Raw genomic sequence first — 17,508 nt, 5'->3', positions numbered from 1 at the left:
TGAATCAGTTGGTGGTTCTGACCTATTCTCAGTTAGCCAAGGACCAAGATGGGTCTGTGTGTGGGGGGGGAGGCTCTGTATTTAGGCAATTTATGTCAGCTTGTCCCCTTTGTGCCATACATGCATTCCACCGTGCAGTTCCTGGGCTTTCTACTTTTCTTTAAATTGGCTCACGTTTTTCCCTGACATAATTAATTCCAGCTGAAAATTTGATAGCATGACTGTGTGTGAAAACCACTATCACCTCCCATAAATAAAAGGTGATTGTAAAAAGAAAGCCAAATCTCTGAAATGGAAAGCACGTGTTTCTTGCCCCATGAGTCATCTCAAGGGTTCTAGGAATCCGCACGTCACACTTCGGGGAATTGTGATGTACATGACAAGTGAGGATGTGTTTAGGAAGATGACAGCCGTCCCCGGATGCACTTCTGGATCTTGGGCACCTTCCCATCCTGTGCGCTGTGGGTGTGACAGCCAGGGACTGCCACTTGCCACGGGCTGCACAGGGAGGCAGTGGGTGACAAGTGAGCAGTACTCTGGTGCCGTGCTCCGGTCGTTGGAGACACCTGGCTCCTTGACCTTCTGACCTGCGTCAGGCTCTTCCTGGGACTGGGACACAGTATTCTTCCTCTGTTAGCTGCTAGTCTGAGAACAGTTGTGGAGGAGGGGGAGGAGGGGGCGGGAGGGGACCAGAAGGGGAGGGGGAGGAGGGTAGGGGTGGATGCAAAGGGAAGGAGAACTGGCTGTGGAGCAAAGGCTGGTCAGTCAGTAGCTGCCAGGAGGAGAGAGCACGATGAGGGACCAGAAAGTGGAGGGGACGGGCTGAGAGGTGTGCCTTGCTGCAGGGAAGTGGTTTTGGCCGAGAGCCAGGGGAGAGTGAAGTGTGCATTTGTCTGTTGAGCCTGGAGGCGCTGGCTGGGTGGACAGAAGCAACACTTTGATTCTTACACTGCAGTGTGTAACCCTCTGTAGGATAAAAGATTTTAAGAGGAAAAGGCAAGGCACAAGTGTGAAAATAGTATGATTATTATTCAGGTAATGGTTTTCATTCTGTGTTAGATGTTTGGACTTGGCTTAATTGCCAGTTTGGATCAAATGACACAGCAGATCATCTGTGAGCCTCCAGATTCTAAGTCTGTTGTGTCCTGACTCACCGTAGGTGCAAAGACTCAGAGAGGACAGGGGCCTTGGTGGGAGGCAGCTCCCCAGAGCCCCTTAACTGAGCCACTCCCAACATGACTGACATTCCCAGAATGTGAACAGAAGTCTGGTTGGGGGGGCTTCCTAACAGGTGACCCCTTAGCTTCCCAGGGCCCCTCTAGCACTGTGCAGGCTAATGCTAGTGCTTAAGGCCGCAGCCCCTGCCCTCTGCGCTCTGGGTTCTGGGCTCCTATGCAGACATCATCCTGGTTGGGGACAAGTCTTTTCGAGGCTGTTGGGGAACCAGTGCACCTGGTGGAGGACCTGGTGGAGGCATTGCAAGCTTCTTCCCCCTTTAGACCTGGTTGCTCGTAGGGTTGGGCCAGGCTGCTGTGCTTGCAGGTGGGCAAACCAGCCACCATGTGTGTGCTTGCGGCCTGCGCTTGAGTCCTGCATTTATCTCCTTGCCTTATGCTTCCAGACAAATCATCTCACCCATCACACTTAAGTTGACTACCTTGAATCCCAGCTTTGCCCCTTGCTTGCTGTGTGACTTTGGGCAAGTTGTTAACCTCTCTGTTCCTCTCTTTCTCTGTAAAATGGTGCTAATAATCATACCTCTCTCTTAGAGTTGTGAAGATTAAGAGACTTGATGTATGTGAGTCTGCAAAGCCCCGAGAGAAGCCCTGCTTCTCAGTGTCCCCAGCCATCCCCAGGCTTCAGCCAGCTTGTGCTGTTGCCTGTATCATGGGCAACCTTTAACAAACCCCAGAGGCCAGGACACAGGCTCAAGACCTCTTCACAGAGTCCTGTCCCTGCTGACACTCCTGCCTTGTGGCCCCTGCGTTTGGCTCACTGTCCTCAGCACTCTGTCATGCCATCGTCTCCTAGGCCAGCCTGCCTCAGCACCCCTCATCCTGCCCTTCCTTGCTCCTGAACCCAAAGCTTCTTGTCAGGTTAGCTTTATGGAGTAACTTGGCTAGGTCATAGGACCCAGTCATTGGTTGAATCAGACGCTGCTCTTAGTGTTGCTGTGATGATATTTTGTGGCAATGGTTAACATCCACCCTTAGTGGTCCTTAAGTAAAGAATGTTACCCTTGATGTTGTTGGTGGGGGGCGCCCATAAAGTCACCTGAAGGCTGTGAGAGCAAAACTGAAGTCTTGTCAGGATGGAATTCTGCCTCGGGACTGTGGCATCGGCTGCTGTGTGTTTCCCAGCCTGCTGGCACCCCCAGAGTTTTGCCGTGCCAGCTCCCCATGACCACATGAGCCTGTTCCTCCCAAGTGTGTGTGTGTGTGTGTGTGTGTGTATACACATTTATCTGTGGGCATGTATGAGCAGTCCCACTTTTCTGTGGTTTTGCTTTCCATGGTGTCTGTTACCTGCGGTGAACTATGGTCCAGAAGCAGACGACCCTCCTTCGGATGTGTCATCAGAAGGTCAGGAGTGGCCTCATGCTACATCTTGGTGCCTGTGTCATTCACCTACATTGCCTCCTCTTGTAGGTGTTTTGTTATCTTCTGTCTTCACAAGTGAAGTACAGTATAATATTTTGAGAGAGAGAGAGACCACATTCACAAAACGTTATCACAGCATGTCATTATAATTGTTTTGTTTTATGAAGTAGTCACCATGGCTCAGCTCTTACTGTCTCCACTCTAGAAATCAAACATGATCATAGGTATGTACATACAAGAAAACCATAGTATATGTTGGGTTTGGTACCACCAGCAGTATCCACATCTGCTTGGGGTCTTGGAATTTAACCCCTGTGGATGGAGAGAATTGCTCTGTGTACACATACATGTATGTATCACTGAGTCTGTTTCTCTGGAGATCCCTCACTGATACACCTTCTCTGGCATGGCCCAAGCCTTGCTTTCTGGAATCCTTCCCTGATATCCAGCCTTCAGGGGCTGTACCCTCCCACCTATCTCTAGTGTTAACGATTGTTGGGAAGCCTCCTTGACTTGGCTTACATGGTGGCTGGTGGGGTTACGTAGCTTTAAGGTTATACAATCATTTTCATATTCGTACTTCTCTGGAGCTTCCTCAGCTCCCAAGGGAAACTGGGCACATAGTAGGTGATTGATTTCCAGATATCTGCTTACTGAATGCATGTGGGCCTCAGTGGTGAGTTGGAGATTATAAACACTTCCCTGGATTTGCAGGGAGAGAATCAAAAGTGTCTAGCCCAAGGTCATACTTCAAAGAGTTGGCTTATTCTTTTTGTGTTGGAGCCCCGAGGCTCTAGAATATACCTTAACTGCATTTCTTTCCCCTTTTCCTCCCTCTCCCTGCCCAGCATGGTTTCCAGAACATAAAATACAAGTTCAGATATGGCAGAGGAGACAAGAACATGAAATTCCTGAGCTTTCAGATGGTTATTTGGTTGGTAGACATGGCTTGATTGTTGTTGTACTTGGGAGGACTATGCCTTGCTCGTGGTAGAATATTCTGGGATTTGTCTTCTAAGTGGCCATCCCTTGGGTATCTTCAAGGAGTTCCAAGTGGAAAACCACACAAGTGCCTGTAGAAATGCAGATGGCTGAGTAGACTTCGGAGTGGTGACATCCTCGGGACTGGAGGCCAGCCTCTACCATGTAGGCGGCCCCTTCCATGTCCCTGGCAATGCTGCACCACATGACCTGGCATCCTCGGTGAACATTCACTCAAGAAGTTCCTGCCTTGAGCTAGGGAGCTTTTCAGTGTTAACAAAAGCCAAGGCCTTCCTGGAATTTTCTTTTAAAGTCCCAGTACATAACCCTGCTTTACCTCTACTGGGACTTTTTGGAATTGACAACACTTTTAACCAAAAACACCCCTCTTCTTGGTGGGCGAGGCAGAGTTAATGAGCACAAGGAGGGCATTGCAAATGAGTTTTGAAATGGCAAAAATTCCTTTTATTTTGTCGATTTTATGGAAAGGTCAAATAGTTGAAAAAAAATGTCCTCGATGAGGAGTTATACTTAGGGTTTACAAAAAAGCACACTTTGTTGATAAAATATGAACTGTTTGAAATATTTATAAGAGTCTAAAATCCTGCATAGCCCTTCAGAATTTGAAGCAGCAGGAAACCACTGTGATATTTTTAAAACAAGTATTTATAAAAGTAATTGGGTACTCTTGATGTGGAATAAGGAGGAAGAAAAAAACTGCTAAGGAAGCTATATTGGACTTGACATAAAAGCGAGGTATGTAATTTGGGAGCAGAATGAAGGGCGGGGAACGTGTACACATAGTACCTGCGGGCCCGTCTCGTTCAGAAGAGCTGGAGGCAGCGATGCAGGCACTGGGAGAGAGGGCGGCTCTTCGGGGCCCGCAGGCAGCGCCCAGGTAGCCCAACTTGTTGCTGAAACCCTAGTTTAAAACTCCAAGGCCCTCTGAAACTGATTACATGCAAACAGGACAGAAAACACATGTTTCTGAGGACATTTTGGTTAAAATTAAAAATGTGGTAGAAACAGTGCCAATAATTTACTTGAGAATATCTGAACCAGATGCTGCTAGCCCGTAATTCTGAGTAATTTGCCAAAATTATGTATTTAGTTTAATCCCAGAGATGAAGCTAAAATATGCATGGTTTTTGTTATTTGTGATGCAAAAACAAAACAAAACAAAACAAAACCAAAACTCACACCCCAAAAAAACAAACACAAAACCCCCCCCCAAAAAAAAAAAAAAAAGACCCAAATAAAACCTGAGGTGACTTCAGCACATATCGGAGAAAGCACGAGAAAGGGACAGGGTGTCTATCAGCTACGGCTCGAACCTGTGCCGAGTTAAGCAAAGGGCTGTCAGAAATGGATCCTCAGAAAGCAGAAGACCCTAGGAGGTTAGGCAGACATTTTGGAGTAGGTAATTTATGAAATGACAACCTCGTATTAAGAGCATGTTTCTAGGGGCGCCTGGGTGGCTCAGTCAGTTAAACGACTGCCTTCGGCTCAGGTCATGATTCCAAGGTCCTGGAATCGAGTCCCGCATTTGGCTCCCTGCTCAGTGGGGAACCTGCTTCTCCCTCTCCCACTCCCCTGCTTGTGTTCCCTCTCTCACTGTCTCTCTCTCTCTCTGTCTCTGTCAAATAAATATATAAAATCTTAAAAAAAAAAAAAAAGAGCGTGTTTCTGCTGGGGATGGTTCCTGAGTTGCTCCTACCCGTGGGCCTATCCTCTTGTTTAGGTGATACCAAACATCTGGATGCAAATGGAAAAAAAGTTGATGAGCTGTCTGGTTTCCTCTTCTCTGTGAAGTCAAATAATTGAATAGTGGGGCTAGTTGGTCATTAGATAAATGGTTTTTTGTTTCTGTTTAGGTAGTATCTAACTGGACAGAGGCTGTTTAGTGTAGTGGGTAAGCCTGCAGGCTTTGAAGTCAGACTGGCTGGGTTTAAATCCTGTCTTTGGGGAGCCAGTTTTGGGGTAGTTCCTTAAGTTCTCTGTGCTTAGTGTTCTCATCTGTGAAATGGGCGTGATAACAGTATTTCCCTTGTAGGGTCTTTTTTGAGGGTTAAATGAGTTAATACTAGTAGGATACTTGAACACAGTAATTGTCCTCAATAAACATTACTCATTTTCATTCTTCCTAGTATTTGAGTAGTATTGAGACCTAGGAGAGATCCTTTTGTCTTTTTGACAAAATAAGTAGTCTCACTTGGAGAGGGAGAGGGTTTTTCTGTTTGTTTGTTTGTTTTTTTTAGTTGTGGTAAAATATACAAAACAAACTTTACCATTTTCACTATTTTTTAAGTGTATAGTTCAGGGCCATCAACTATATTCAGAGTGTTGTGCAATCATCATCACATCTACAGAAGAGAATTTTTTTAAAATTATAAAAATAATCCCTAGAATCCATGGCTGGCTTTCAACACCTCAGTTTGGCACTTGTCCCCTCTCTCTCCTGAACCGTTATCATGACCGGTGGTGGGCTTCCTGTTCTTCTCTAGTTCATACATGGCTCTAGAGCCATCTTTCTGAAATGCTGATCTGATCTGTTAGCTTTTGGGGATCTTTCCGCACCCTCCCACCCCGTGTATCTTTCCTGCAAGACAAAGGTTAGCCTCACTAGCATGGCCTTTTTGGAAACTTCATTCCTGATGGCCCTATACTTGGTATACAGGCTCCGAGAAGTGTTTGGGGGCCTCTGCATATGTAGTGCCCTTGGGATAAGGATGCCCATTTTACAGATGAGAAGTGGTGTCAACTTCAGCTTGGGATGGTGCCCCATGTAGAACTGGGTGCTTTTTGGAGTCTATCTTACTGCACACAATTTGAGGGCCACCAGGACCCAGCCAACATTCTCTGCTTCCACACTCCTGCTGGGGGTTGGCCCTTGCATGCTCATTGGAGCTACCAGTGAATTGGGCCTACGGAGATGTGGGTTCTAGTCCTGCCTCTGCCCCTTATTTGTGGTAGGATCCGACTCTCCATCTCTGGTCGCTTACATGAGGAGGTTGGGTCTTGATGGTCTGTGCGGGGGTGGGTGAGGCCCTAGAAGGGTGAAGGATGCTTCCTCAGAAGGGTGGAGAGTCATGGTCAGAGGGAGAAGGACAGACCTTATTTACCATTTTGCTCAGTGAGATTGTAGCTGCTCACATTCTGAGAATGTGCAGCCCAGGGCCTGGTCCAGCGCTGATGCCCACTAGTTACCTGTGGAGTAAAGGGATGATCTTGGGCCTCAGTGACACTTTGGTGACACTTTGGACAGTCATTTACTGGTGAGCAGACTCTTTTCTTCGGTTCTGATCACTGACTCCCTAACCTCGTCTCCCTCTGTGTTAGCTACTATGCCCTGCATTAGCTAGCCATTGGCCTGTTCTTCTTTTTTTAAAGATTTTATTTATTTATTTGATAGAGACACAAAGAGAGAGGGAACACAAGCAGGGAGAGTGGGAGAGGGAGAAGCAGGCTTCCCACCAAGCAGGGAACCTGATGCAGGGCTCGATCCCAGGACCCCGGGAAACATGACTGAGCTGAAGGCAGATGCTTAACAACTGAGCTACCCCGGCGCCTGACACTGGCCTTTCTTATTCTGCAGTTTCAGTCCACCTTGGGGAATTGACGCCTTTCTTTTGCATGCTTAGAAAGCAACTGAATGCTCAGGAGGCTACATGCCTGCTCTTTGCTTTCCATTTTTTACAGGTGCTCCCATTATTTTGGAAATGATCCCAGAGTTTTCTGGCTTTACAGATGGGACAGGGATCTCCCTGGAGGGGCATGACTTCAGATTCCCCCACATCTGTGGAGAAAGCTGCTCTTTGGGGTGTCTCTCCTTCTGACCTGGGTCTCACACACTCCCTCATTTCTCTCCTACATTAAGCTGCCCCTGGGGAAGACTTTGCTTGTCTTGAGTAGAGAAAAGCCTGCGAAATGACTTTTTTTTTTTTTGTACTTGGCAGATGCTGTCAGGTTGTTGATGATGTTGGGATTAGACAAGTTAGATCCCTGCTTGCTAAGAAGTTTCTACCATGTTTCGCTTTTCTGCTGTTTGCCTGATTTCCAGAAAGGCCCCCAAAGTGAGGCCCCGTCCCATGGAGTCAAGAATGGTGCCATCCGTAGGGTGGACTTGAGGACTTGAGTGTGTGACCGCTGTCCCAGCTGGGCGATCCCAGCTTGCCTCAGCAGAAGGAGACCCCAGAGGTTGGTCATGTGGTTTCCTTTCTGTGCTGCACAGGCAGTCGGGCCACACAGGGCTGCCTGGGCCGCTGCTCCTGGTCATTTAGACCCTAAGCATCTGCAGGGATGCTGGAAAGAGCAAGCTCTTTCCTTCTTTCCAATCCGAAGAAAGTGTGAAAGGCGAGTGTCAGACCAGAAAGGAGCGCCCTTAACTGTGCCTCTGGGGCTGCCAACCGGCCTGCCCCGCCACAGCCCTGCTTGCTGTCAGTGTGTCAGCAAGTTGGCCTGAGCTGCTGCGCCAGGCAGGAGACATCTGCTGCCTCCAGGCAGGGCGGAGGGCCGGCTCCCAGGAGGCCGTTTATTTGGATGAACAGTTTTGCTGGCGATTAGGCCAGGTTGCCGCTGGGAAAGCACCAGCCTGTTGGTGAGGGTGTGGGCGGTCAGGCTGCTTCTGGGTGTGGCTGCTGGTTGGGCTCGCGTGCACGCGCGCGCGCGCACACACACACACACGCCAGCCTGCGCGGAAACATGCGAGCGCCACGCCCTCATGCACGTAAGTGCATCATGGACACATGTGCCTCCCACAGAGGCAAATGAATGCACGCACAAGCACATGCTCACACACGTGGATACCTACCTTGCAGCTCCTTTATTAAGCAGGCCAGCATAAGCATCAAGCACCCTGTTTATAGAAATAATAAAGCTGGCAGAAATTAATAAAATAAATGCCAATGCAAAATTTTGTCTTTTTCGCTCTACTCTGTCTCCATCGACACTTTGTCCTTCTTTGTTTCTTCTTTGTCCCTTCTTTATTTCTCATTCGGCTTTGAGGAGGCAGGCCCCTTCCTCCTTTCACCTTGGCTTTGAAAGCTGCCCTTGAGTGTGATTCTCAGCTCTCCGGCCAGAAGGAAGGTAGTCACCTTGTCTTCTCCGGACACAGTGTCATTTTATGACATCTCCTCTTCAGGCTGCCTGAACTCATAGGCCAATTTTGACACTTATTGGCTGTGTGACCTGGGGAAATTCACCTAACTTTTTGTGGCTCAGTGTCCTTGTCTGTAAAATGGGGATAATAATAGTCCCATCTTTTGGGGGCATTGTGAGAATTAATAAATGCTGAGCCCAGTGCCTGGCACATAGTAAGTATACCACGAATGCTAATGATTATTACCTTGCCCCTGGCCCTGATTATTTTCTGGAGATACTCCTGACTGTCTTGGGCTTTCAGCCTCTTGCACTCAACTATGCAAGTGTTTATGTCTGGGGAGCTGGAAAAAGGAGGAACCAGCTGGGAGCTGAAGAAGGAACCAGGAAGGTTAGGCATAGACCCCATGATTTCTTTCTCCAATTCGTGGACTTCTGTCTACCTGACTGCCTCTGTTTATACCCTTCGGAGCTGGGTATATAGTTGGGATTATTCCTAATTTACTTCGCATGGTTCCTTAGCAACACTCACTAATATAGGATTAGGTACAAAAATACTTTTGGTTAGAATTTCAAGGATCTTGATTTATTATAGACTGTTGCTTTAAAAAAATAATTACTTTGCTTTCCCCTTCCTTATTTCAAAATTAATTGTAAAATATTTAGGATACCTAGATGACCAGAAAGAATAAAAACCACCCTTCTGTCAGCATCTTCATGTATATTTTTCCAGTTTTAAAAGTATATATATATATATATATACATGCATCTGTCAAAATGAGAATTGGTGTACATATCCTTTTTGTGAATAGTTCCCCCACAATGTCCATCCACCCATAATGTTTTGAAATGATTTTTTGAAAGAACATGATATTTCCAATCACATGAAGCATGGCTTCCCAAGGAAGAATGTGGTACCCATGTACAATTTTTTTTTAAGATTTTATTTATTCATTTGAGAGAGAGAAAGAGAGAGAGAGAGAGAGAGAGAACACAAGCAGGGAGAGAGGCAGAGGGGGAGGGAGAAGCTGACTCCCTGCTGGGCTGGGAGCCTGATACGGGGCTCAATCCCAGGACCTCCTAGAGATCATGAACTGAGCCGAAGGCAGTTAACCATCTGAGCCAGCCAGGTAGCCCTGTGTACACTCTTCATGGAGAGGAGGTGGTTGTGTGTTGGCAGAGGGCTGGATTGGTGGGTGCATGGCTGTAGGGGCACCCCAGCAGTGCACGCATGTGGGAGAGGCAGGGAGGATGCAGTTAGGTCATGAGTGGGAACAACATCTTTCTATCCTGATTTTTCTCCTCCAACTGGAGATGGCTTTCAGCGCATTTCAGTGCAGCAGAATGGATGGACAGCCTGCTGTCACTATCATTTACAGACACCGGGGCAGTTGCCAGGGAATGTGAATCCCTTGGGACTGGACAAGGAGCAGAGGGGTCTGGGGCTGACCTTCCAGGAAGGCAGGCAGAGGTTAGGCACACAGCCACTGGGAGCAGCCTGTTTCTGTTCAGGTCCTACTACTGTTGCTTGTAAGCTTTGTGGCATTGGGCAGATGGCCTCCTGTTTCTCTGTGCCTCAGATTTCCCATCTGTAACATGGGGATCATCACTGTAGCTATCTCCCAGTGCAGTTGTGTGGATTAAGTTCATATGCACATACAAAACATCTTTAAAGCCAGCAATGGTGTGGTTGAGTCTTGCCAAGCACCCTCTGATCTCTTCTGCTTCCTTCTTGCCCTCTTAAGAGCCTTGTTGCATCAGGCCCACTTGCATAATCCAGGACACTGTCTTTATTTTAAGGTCAGCCAATCAGCAACTGTAATTCCATCTGCAACCTTAATTGTCCTTTGCAGCATAGAGTGACATATCTACAGGTTCTGGGGATGAGGACGTGGACACCTGTGGGGGCCAATTTCTACCACATCTATTGTCTTGAGCAAGTCTTTGTGTCTTCTGTGGAGATTCATCTGGGGTGACGTGCTCAGAGTGAATTTCCCTCCCCAGATGTGAACTCCTGGAAGACTGAAATTGTGTCTTGTTCTTATCTGAATTCTCTATGACCTGATCTGTAGACCTGGGCTACAGGTACCCCTCTAGGCGTGGGAGAACTTTCCAAGGGGACGTGGACAAAGATAGTTTTAAAGGGACCCATTTATGGATGTACCTGCTATGGAGGTTAGTTTTCCTTTTCTCCTACTCTTTCCAGATTCTTTTCACTCACTTTCACAAAGAAAGACTCAGCTCTCCCTGGCCCTGAAATATATAGTGCCAAATAGTGACATTCAAAATATTGGTGTCTGAGAAGCCTCCACGCATCTCCTCATCCTAAGTAAGACTTGTATTTTCAATGAGTTCTTTGTGTGTATTTAACAAGCATGCAGCAACCTTTGTAATATATATTTATGGCCTCGATCAAACATGTACAAATAATAATTGCAATGATAGCTGAATCCAGAGGAAGAATTTTCAACACTCAGAGCCCCACTGTTGTAGAAAAGAAAGAGTAAATGAAAATTTTACTTGATATACATTCTTCTTTCACCAAATTATGATAAGGTGAATGATAAAGGACTTGCTACCATAAAAATTATATTACAATACAATTCTGTGAGGAAAAGTAAATACACTTTCAAGGAGGGAAAAGGAGGAACCGTAAACTTTTCCGACTCATCAAGAGTTTTTTTTATGTACTTTTTAGAAGAACTGATGGTGGGTATCAAATTGCTGTGGCATTTAAATTCCGGAAATGTTTAAGAGAGTGATGTAACAGTTTTGTATTTATAAAATGTCAATATTTACAATACAGTAGGAATTGCAGCCTTCGCATTATTTAAATTTCTGATAAAAAATTTTCAATGCTGGGGCGCCAGGGTGGCTCAGTGGGTTGAAGTCTCTGCCTTCGGCTCAGGTCATGATCCCAGGGTGATCTCTGTCTGTCAAATATATTAAAAAAAAGAAAAATCTTAAAAAAACTTTTTTTGATGCTAGCCAAAAATGCACAGGGGTCTACAGAGTGTATGAAAATTCCTTTAGGAGGAATATGAACTTGACTGAGGACCATCTGCTTTTGGCACCTTCCACGCAGTAGGTGCTTCAAATGTTTGTATTTGAGGAGAAATTTCAGTGAAATTTGTAAAACATTAGAAAGGATAAGTGTAAAGTGGTCATGCCAGCTTTCAATGAGAGAGTTTCATTAAAAAAAAAAAGATTTTATTTATTTATTTGACAGAGAGAGAGATCACAATCAGGCAGAGGGAGAGGAGGTAGCAGGCTCCCTGCTGAGCAGATATCCTAATGCGGGCCTTGATCCCAGGACTCTGAGATCATGACCTGAGCTGAAGGCAGAGGCTTTAACCCACTGAGCCACCCAGGTGCCCCAATAAGAGAGTTTTAACAAGATTCTTGGGTGGATGGCTTAGGTGTACACCTCTTAGCAGCTCAGAGGCATCTTTGGGGTCTCTGTGTGTTTCATTGTCCCCCCAACAACTGGTCCTTTGATTCTCTGATACCAGTTGGGGGCATCCCACAATTTGCTTTGATTCTGGCACCAACTATGCAGAGGGGCACAGACCCTGTGGTCCTCCAGCACTTCCTCTGGTGCCAGGTGCCAGGTGCAAACCGGGTCCCCCGGCTACCTGCACTTCTGCCTGACCAACTACACATTTGTGGGGTTTCATGATCTTCATGCCCCTCCCCTTCGATAATTTGCTAGAATGACTCATGGAACTCATCAAAGTGCTGTACTTAGGATTATGGTTTTATTTTAAAGGATATACGTCAAGAACAGCCAGATGGAAGAGATGCATAGGACAACGCTGGGAGGGGTGGAGACAGAGCTTCCATGCCCTTTTTGGGGTACCACCTTCCCAGTACATCCATCTGTCCACCAACCTAAAAGCTCCCCTAACCCTATGTTTCAGAGATTTTTTAAAAAAGACTTTATTTATTTCTGATGGAGAGAGATAGTGAGAGAGGGAGCACAAGTAGGGGGAGCAACAGGCAGAGGGAGGAGCAGGCTTCCCACCCAACAGGGAGCCTGATGTGGGGCTCGATCCCAGCACACTGGGATCATGACCTGAGCCAAAGACAGCGGCTTAACCAACTGAGCCACCCAGGCCCATGTTTCAGAATTTTTAACAGTTTTATTATTTGGGCATGAATGATTAAATCATTGGCCATTGTTGCCATTGTTGGCTGAGCTCAATCCATGGTCGCTCTCCCCTCCCCAGGGGTGGGGCTGTGCAAGGTGGGGTGGGTTCCTTGGGCATCCAGCTCCCATCCTGCAACCTTTGAGGGGGCCTTCCAAAGATTCCCTCAGTGTAAATTCAGGTGTGTTCAGAGGGCTCGTTAGGAATCACAAAAGACTCCATCACTCACAGAATTCCGCATTTTTTAGGAGCTCCATGCCAGCAACCCAGGACAAAGACTATATATATATATATATATATATATATAAAATAACTCAGTGGAATTCTAAAAAATCCTAAACTTTCTTTCTTAGTTTGAGCAATTGGGGATTGGCTTACAGTAGCAGAGATAACCATGACCTTATGTCCTTTGCCAAGTCTTGGAGGAATAGCACAGGGGAAGGGGATTTAGGGTTCTCATTAGAGATTTTAGTTGTTCATTTAACCAAGTGACTAACCAACCAACCAATTCACCAACTTCACAGAGGACTAAGTCCTCAGCTAGGAGCCCAGGGGCCTGGAGGTGGAGGTCAGAGGGGAGACCAGAAGTACAAAGTTGAATTAAGTTTGGTTCCTGCCCTGGAGGAGCCTGCAGTCCATGGTGAAATGCATGGCCTCTTGCCTTCTCAAGCTTTTCCTGGGGACCATCTCTTTCTGCCTTCCTTTATTCCTTGTGGGATTATGTTTCACTGGCAGAACGTGCCTCTGGTGGGAGGGCATCTACTGGACACTAGCAGCCGTTGGGAACTGGGTCTCCAGCTTGGCCGCTTGTTTTCCTCTTGCCCTCTGCATACCCCCCGGGATGTCTCCCATACCCTCCCTCACCTATGCTCCGCGTTGCCTTAGTCTCTTGATTCCTCCTTGGCAGGAATGAGTCCATTTTTAGGAGTGATGAGTGGATGGAAAAATGTCACCAATCACTCATGACAGATGTCGCCAAAGCTTAATTAAGACCAGACAGTTTCAGCTCAGCGACTGTGGCGATGATGTTGGAAGAATGCTGGACCACAGAGCAAAGATTCAGGGTCTCAAGAAGGATTCTGTTACCTTTCTCTCACCTTTGTGCAAAGAGGTGTGCTCTGCAAGGTGGGGAATGCAAAATGTGTCAGAACATCAAGAACCTTAGGCTGGGGCTTTGGGAGAGATTCTGATGGGGAATCAGCCACGACTGGGCTGAGGAGGGAGGCTGCTGAGGAAGGTGTGGGGTAGGAGAGACCAGGGCTAAGAAGGGGAGAAATGGGGGAAAAGGGTTTGATTGAGTGTTGGTATGGACTATAAATTAGATCCTTCTTGAGCTTCTAAAAGATTGGAATGATTTTTCTGGAAAGATTAGAATGACTTTGAATTATTTTTGGTCTCTAGACCACACTTCCTATAATGTGCTATCAGATAGACACTGGAGCAATACAATAAAAATAATAACTTCTAGTTTAGACTGAGGCCAGCTATGCTGTGGAAAATATCCTCAAGCTAATCATGCTAATCTTCCGTTCTCATTTGCACTGGAAGTGAAATCCCATCTCCTTACTGTTGCTTCAGGATAGGCCTCTGTCCACCCACCTCTCCCAGGACATCTCAGGCCATTTTATTCACTGTGCTCTGGCCACACTGGCCTTCTTTCAGTTTCTGGGGGACTGCCCATTCAGCTGCTTGCCTGGGCCTTTGCACAGACGGTGCCCGCAGTCAGCAGTGCCTTTGTCCCTGTTCCCACTTCTCTACTGTGCATAATATGTTCTTCCTCATTCTTCAGGTTTTGGGTTTAAATCTCACCACTGAAAAGGCCCCACGACTATGCCTCTCTGATCTAAAATCAGTTACCCTGTTATTATTTCTTACAGTGTAGTGTAATGGGTGGCCCCCAAAAGGTAGGTCCTGGAAATTGTGAATGTGATCTTATTTTGAAAAAGGGTCTTTGAAGATGTAATTATGTTAAGATCTCAAAATGAGATCATTCTGGACTACCTGGGTGGGTCCTAAAACCAAAGTGTCCTTCTAAGAGATAAACAGAGGAGAGTCACATGGGGAGAAGACTTGAGAAGGCCTTGAGGCCATGTGATGATAGAGACCTTTCTTTGCCATAAGTGCCATAAGGCAGGGAACATCTGTGACCACTCCAAGATGAAGCAGCAAGGAATGGTTCTCCCCTAGAGCCTTTGGAGGGGTGGGAGTATGGTCCTGCAGACACTGTGATTTCAGACTTCTGGTCTCCAGAGCCATGAGACAATCAATCTCTGTTGTTCTAAGCCACCCAGGTCAAGGTACTTAACTCACACACACAACAGCCTATTCCTTTCCTTCCTGGTGTTTATGACGGCTTACTTTTTTACATCACAGACTTGGTGATCTGTTTACTCTCTACTCCCAGCTCCCCCTCAACATGGCACGACACTGTCAGATCCAGGTCCTTTCTGTTTCCCACAGTCTCTGCAGTGTCCCGCACAGTATGTGACACACGGCAGATGCTGGAGAGACATTTACTGAATGAATGAAAAGAAGTAGCACACCTCATTTAGAATAGTTGATGAAAGCACCACCTTCTTGGAGAACCTCAGTCCCATTGAGATTGTAATGTGTGCTTCTCAAGTACTTGATGTCACCTGCAGATGTCCGGTGACAAAAGCCTGCAGCTAAGGGCTGCGAGGGGTAGAACCATTCCCTCTGAATGTGAGCCCACTGGTACTTTTCCTTGCTAATCCTTTCTTGATGGAAAGGGAGATGGTTAGCTTCCCGAGGTACTTGTCCCAATGGGCCCAGACAGCAGTGTGAGATGGGGGCGGCCTAGCTCTGAGCCTGGGGTTGAAATGCAGGAGGCATGGGCGCATCACGTCTCAGCAGGGGTCAGCGCCGAAGAAAACACATTCTTTGAAGAGAAGGGTAATTGTTGAAGGCTTTGTCTAATGTGAAGGCAGAGGGGATGGACCATTTGAACTGGGTTAGTATTCATGATAATATACGGTTCAGGACTCAATAAAAGGGTATAATTCTATTGAGGGATTCCACTGAGCTCATAAACCACGGGAGTGTGGCTCGTCAGCAGAATGCTGAGCCTGGGTTACCACGGAGCTTGTCAACAGGGACCACTCTAGGCTGTTGATCACTCCCGAGAAAGGATTTTCAGGGGGCCCCTCTGGACTGCATGACTAGAGAAATCAGGGCCCAAACAATTTAGTTAAATCGTGTGTGTGTCTGTGGTCCCAAAGGATACCATGGAACAAATGATTTTATTACGTGGTATTTGTTAATGGAATCGATGTACAAAAATTTTTGTCTCTAAAGATGCCATGAATGAGAAAGTAGGTGTTTCCTGAACTGTGGGTGAAACAGCCTTTACCTTTACTCAAAATCATGACAGTAAATATGAAAGTGTCATGGTATCAGGGTAATAGGGAGTAGTGGGACCCATGGTCAATAAGAAGGTGAAATCCCAGGCTTCAACCTGGGGTTTGCCAAATGAGACATGTCTGAAGGCCTTTGTTTACATGTTTATCTTTCCTGTAGACCAGGAGATCCCAAACTACAGCCTGTGGGTCCAATCTGGCCTGCCACTTGTTTTTGTATATAAAGTTTTATTTGCACACAGCCATACCCATTTGTTTATGTCCCATCTGTGTTTGCTTTTGAGCTCCATGGCAGAGTTCAGCAGTTGTGCAAGAGGACAAATGACCCTCAAAACAGACGAAGTTTGCCAATTCTTGCACTAGACTGTGAGCTTCTAGGGGCCATCTTGGCAGATATTCTAAATGCAGTAATTATTAGTTTATTTTGAGGAGAGATTTTATATTTTCCGAGGCGGGTACAGGGGTTGTTTAACCCGACAGCAATTCCCTCTTCTTTGCTAAAAGGGCAGCCGTGGACTTTGGGAGTGGTGGATGGACTTCTCCCAGCCCCCAGAGGGTGAACTTTGCTTAGTTCAAGCTAACGGTGGTTGTTCCCTCCTCCTGCTAGGTCTGTGGTTAAGACACAGGGTTGTGATGGGATTGTGGCCAATGAGATGTGGGGAAATGCTACTTTTCCCCATGATGGAAGTCTACTGGAGGTTTCTGAGAAGTTAGGTCTAGGGGATGGGTTCACACTCTTAAAAAGGGGCCCAAGGAGTGCTGTCTTTCCTTCTTTTGCTGTTGGACCTTGTTGAAGGAGGAACATGCTTGCAAAAGCTGTAGCATCTTGGGACCAGCCAAGGCCAAAAGCTGAAGGTGAGGATCTCAGGGTGAAAATACAACGTGGGATCTCAATGACATAATGAAAACCAAGTTAACCAATCCTGGATCTGTCCTACTGTGTGTGTGTGTGTGTGTGCGTGTGTGTGTGTGTGTGTGTGTGTGTGTTTAAATGTCTTTTTTGCTTATTCGCTTTTTAATTGAGTTGATTTGAAAACTTGTGTGCTAAGTAATTGGAAACGTTACACTGTTAGATCTGGATTTCTAACTTTCATGTCTGTTTACTAGGAAGGTCTCCTGTACATTTTATGAAAATGTTGTTTGGATGTTGTTTTATTTTTCATTTAGAACCTTACTCCCTCAGGAATTCATTTCTTTCTATGGTATGAAGTAAGGGTTTTTCCTGTTTCTTCTTGATGGAGAAATACATTTTTTTGAGTGCATAGTAGTGAGTGAATTCCAGTGTGCTTATAGAATTTTCATAAA

The 17,508-nt window shown here is 46.4% G+C and overlaps 1 long non-coding RNA gene across 13 annotated transcripts in view; it reads left to right on the top strand.

Moving 5' to 3' along the window:
• The window catches only part of LOC101688785, a 246,410-nt gene that overhangs the window by 18,708 nt on the left and 210,194 nt on the right, over nt 1–17,508 (top strand). The gene's annotated exons all lie outside the window — the stretch shown is intronic.

This window comes from Mustela putorius, unplaced genomic scaffold (assembly GCF_011764305.1).
Source record: "Mustela putorius furo isolate JIRA1106 unplaced genomic scaffold, ASM1176430v1.1 tig00000145_pilon_pilon_pilon, whole genome shotgun sequence".
Classification (NCBI taxonomy): Eukaryota; Metazoa; Chordata; class Mammalia; order Carnivora; family Mustelidae; genus Mustela; species Mustela putorius.
Note: the sequence above shows the minus strand (reverse complement) of the source record. Positions and strands in the feature narration are given on the sequence as shown.